Here is a 5000-nt window from a genome sequence, read left to right as displayed (position 1 = left end):
GCAGGTAGACAGGCTTTATATCAGTCATTCATTTAACCCTCCTGTTGTCCTCGAGTCAAGGAAGGAAGGGAGGAAGAAGGAAGGAAAGGAGGGAGGAAGGGAGAAAGGAAAAGAGGAAGGGAGGAAGGAAGGAATAAGGACAGAGGATAGAAGGAAGGGAGGAAGGTAGAGGGAGGGAAGAAAAGAGAGAAGGAGGGAGGAAAGGAGGGAGGAAGGAAAGGAAGAAAGAAGGGACGGAGGAAAGAAGGAAGGAGGGAGGGAGGGAGAAAGGAAAAGAGGAAGGGAGGAAGGAAGGAATAAGGACAGAGGATAGAAGGAAAGGAGGAAGGAAAGGAAGGAGGGAAAGAAAGAAAAAGGGAGGGAGGAAGGAAGGACAGAAGGAAGGAAGAAAAGGGGATGAGGAAGGAAAGAAGGAAAAGAGGAAGGGAGGAAGGAAGGAATAAGGACAGAGGATAGAAGGAAGGGAGGAAGGTAGGGGGAGGGAAGAAAAGAGAGAAGGAGGGAGGGAGGGAGGGAGGAAAGGAGGAAGGAAAGGAAGGAGGGAACGAAAGAAAAAAGGGAGGGAGGAAGGAAGGACAGAAGGAAGGAAGAAAAGGGGATGAGGAAGGAAGGAAAGAAAGAGAGAAGAAGGAAGGAAGGAACAATGAAAACAGGGTCAATATGACCCAGGAGGACGACACAAAGGTTAATCCCTTCTGTTCAGGTCAAAACACTCCAGATGTTTGTCATTGAGGCTGTTCTGGGTCAGATTATCTCTGTATCTATTAACATGTGTTGTAGTGTAATGAATAGTTAATAGTTTTAATAAGATAGTAGTTATGAGGATGTTATGATGTAGCAGTGAAGACTGATGGTTCTAATGGTTCTGATGGTTCTAATGGTTCTACAATAAACCCCACAGCTCCATAAAGCTCATTTTACCTTTATATAAAATAACATTACATCATTATTACTGTTATATTTTCATGTCTGAGGTAAAATAGGACATGATATTGTGTGTGTGTGTGTGTGTTACTGTGTGTGTGTGTGTGTGTGCTACTGTGTGTGTGTGTGTGTGTGTGTGTGTGTGTGTTACCTGTCTTTAACCTGCAGCAGGTAACAGATCAGAGTGTGTGTGTGTGTGTGTCTCTCCGTGTGTGTGTGTTACTGTGTGTGTGTGTGTGTGTGTGTGTGTGTGTGTGTGTGTTACTGTGTGTGTGTGTGTGTGTGTGTGTGTGTGTTACCTGTCTTTAACCTGCAGCAGGTAGCAGATCAGAGTGTGTGTGTGTGTGTGTGTGTGTGTGTGTGTGTGTGTGTGTGTGTGTTACCTGTCTTTAACCTGCAGCAGGTAGCAGATCAGAGTGTGTGTGTGTGTGTGTGTGTGTGTGTGTGTGTGTTACCTGTCTTTAACCTGCAGCAGGTAGCAGATCAGACTGTATCCGGCGCAGCTCTGGACGAAGTTCCTCTGAGCGGTGAGGAAGGCTTCGGTGGTGTAGCTGCCGTGTTCCTGCAGGAAGTAGTCGAGCAGAGACAGCTGACTCTGTTTACGCACCTGAACAACAAAACACACAAATACACAAATACACAAATACACATTATAATGATTTAAACTTCATCAACAACTATTATTCATAGATTCACTAAACCTCAGGGTTCTGGTTGGTGCTGACTCATTTATACTTTAGTTTCATCCTCATCATCCTCCTCCTCATCATCATCATCATCATCATCATCATCCTCCTCCTCATCCTCCTCATCATCCTCCTCATCATCATCCTCATCATCATCCTCATCATCATCCTCATCCTCCTCATCATCATCCTCATCATCCTCCTCATCCTCCTCCTCATCCTCCTCATCATCCTCCTCCTCCTCATCATCCTCCTCATCATCCTCCTCATCATCATCCTCCTCATCATCCTCCTCCTCATCATCCTCCTCATCATCCTCATCATCATCATCCTCCTCATCATCCTCCTCATCATCCTCCTCATCATCATCCTCCTCATCCTCCTCCTCATCATCCTCATCCTCCTCATCATCATCATCATCATCATCATCATCATCATCCTCATCATCCGCCTCATCCTCCTCCTCATCCTCCTCATCATCATCATCATCATCATCCCCCTCATCATCATCATCATCCTCCTCCTCCTCATCATCATCCTCCTCATCCTCATCATCATCAGAACGATGAACTCTGACCTCAAGTATAGTCATCAGTCATCAGCCAATCAACAAGCGTTCTGAGATGTAAGGCGACGTATGTCTGGTGTCTGTTACTGGTGTCTGTTACTGGTGTCTGGTGTCTGTTACTGGTGTCTGGTGTCTGTTACTGGTGTCTGTTACTGGTATCTGATACTGGTATCTGGTGTCTGTTACTGGTATCTGATACTGGTATCTGGTGTCTGTTACTGGTATCTGTTACTGGTGTCTGTTACTGGTATCTGGTGTCTGTTACTGGTGTCTGTTACTGGTATCTGGTGTCTGATACTGGTATCTGGTGTCTGTTACTGGTGTCTGGTGTCTGTTACTGGTATCTGGTGTCTGTTACTGGTGTCTGGTGTCTGTTACTGGTGTCTGATACTGGTATCTGGTTTGTGGTGCGTCCTGCTCAGAACCACGTGGAGCATCAGTTCCCAGAATCCTGTGCGGTTACCTGGTGCATAGAGACGGCGTTGAGGACGGGTTCGATCATGCCGCTGTCTGATGACATCACCAGGATCTTGTAGGGTTTGATCCACAGAGGAACTCGCTCCTGCTGCCAGATCGACTGAAACCCGAAACCAGAAAACACGTCAGAGAACTGAGATTAAAATATTCATATTCATCCGAGAGACGCTAACTGTGACGTAAAGATCAGGATAATAAAGAGGAAAAAACTCGTACATTAAAGAAAAACACGTACAAGAAATAAAAACACGTACCAAAAAATCACGTACAAAAAGAAAAAACACGTACAAGAAAGAAAAACACGTACAAAAAAATCACGTACAAAAAGAAAAAACACGTACATCAAAGAAAAACGTACAAAAAGAAAAAACACGTACAAGAAAGAAAAACACGTAAAAAAAAAAACACGTACAAAAAGAAAAAACACGTAATAAAACATTTGAGGAAGAATAGCTAAAACTATGCTAATGTAGTTATTGTTTACATATGACATCATCAGCTAATATAATCAGCTGACTGCAGGTTACGCAATCAGCTGTTCCAGGTGCTTCTTACCTGCAGCTGTCGGAGCACCTGATAGGCCAGCAGCTCCTGTCTCAGGTCGTCTCCACATTTAACGATGACGGACAAAAGCCTCCAATTAGGAAGATGACCGTAAGGAGAGCCCTCCCTGATCCTCCTACACACACACACACACACACACACACACACACAGAGTACACACACACACACAGAGTACACACACACACACACAATATTAATAATAAACTTATAGATAATATAAATAATAAACTTATAGATGATATAAAGAATATAAATAATAAACCGACCTGACTTTTTCCTCCCAGGGCTCTTTGAGAGCAACAGCTGACGGATCTTCAGGATCTCTCCTGAACGTAGTCGGAGTGTGAGCGAGATTCTCTGAGAGACGCCGTCTGAACACAATGAAACCGATCAGACTCACTGAGCAGTTATTAGAGATGAAACATCAGGTCAGGTCAGATTTAATGTGTGTGTGTGTGTGTGTGTGTGTGTATGTGTGTGTGTGTGTGTGTGTGTGTGTGTGTGTGTACCTGATGTCTCCAGCAGCGATGAATATGGGTTCTTTACTCTCCAGGCTGGTGATGCTGTCCACTGAGAACTGACTGATGTTATCACTGCTGCTGGTCTGAGCCTCAGCCTGACACACACACACACACACACACACACACACACACACACACACAGTAATACACACACACACACACACACACACACACACACACACACACACACACACACACACACACAGTGAATTATTTGCACTGAACCTTAAACCAGTATAACCAGTATAACCCCCCTGGCCCCCCAAAATTTATACCCTGCAGAAATATTGTCAGATAAATTTGGATGTGACCAGTAATAAACCATCAGCGTGACATCAGCATGACATCACTGTGACATCAGCATGACCTCACTGTGACATCAGCATGACCTCAGCATAACATCAGCATGACATCACTGTGACATCAGCATGATCTCAGCATAACATCAGCGTGACATCACTGTGACATCAGCATGACATCACTGTGACATCAGCATGACCTCAGCATAACATCAGTGTGACATCACTGTGACATCAGCCTGACATCAGTGTGACATCAGCATGACATCACTGTGACATCGGCATGACCTCACTGTGACATCAGCATGACATCACTGTGACATCAGCATGACATCAGCATGAAATCAGCATGACATCACTGTGACATCACTGTGACATCAGCATGACATCACTTAGACATCACTGTGACATCATTGCGTCTCACCTCCACCTGCAGCTGGCCGATGTCATCGGTCGCCCACGCTTCGTCATCGTTGTCGTAGTTCTGGACGGTGGACAGACTTCCTGCTCGCTGCTCTGATGTCATCACGCCGCCGCCACAGTCGAGGTTGTCAACAGAGCGAGCCGAGCGGATCCTCGTCTCCGGGATCCGGACCGGGACCGGAGACGTCTCGAAGCTCTCACACTCCAGGACTTCAACATAGATGATGTACGGAGCCTGAGTAGGGACAAAAAGGACAAAAAGGACAAAAAGGACAATTATTGACTTTATTATATTTACAATCACTAACATTATAAACTGTGTGTCTCTTAGTGTGTATCAGGGACCTTGTCTTTAGAGTTGAGGACCACGGCCTGAGTGTGTGTGTGTGTGTGTGTGTGTGTGTGTGTGTGTGTGTGTGTGTGTGTGTGTGTGTCTCTGTGCGTCTGTGTGTGTATCAGGGACCTTGTCTTTAGAGTTGAGGACCACGGCCTGCGTGTGAGGGATCCTGCAGACGTGATGCTGCTTCTCGGCGGTCGG

At 45.5% G+C, this 5000-nt stretch overlaps 1 pseudogene; it reads right to left on the bottom strand.

Moving 5' to 3' along the window:
- Positions 1 to 5000, bottom strand: part of LOC133996305 (phosphatidylinositol 4-kinase beta-like) — an 18637-nt pseudogene that overhangs the window by 5975 nt on the left and 7662 nt on the right.

Source organism: Scomber scombrus, chromosome 16 (assembly GCF_963691925.1).
Source record: "Scomber scombrus chromosome 16, fScoSco1.1, whole genome shotgun sequence".
NCBI lineage: Eukaryota > Metazoa > Chordata > Actinopteri > Scombriformes > Scombridae > Scomber > Scomber scombrus.
Note: the sequence above shows the minus strand (reverse complement) of the source record. Positions and strands in the feature narration are given on the sequence as shown.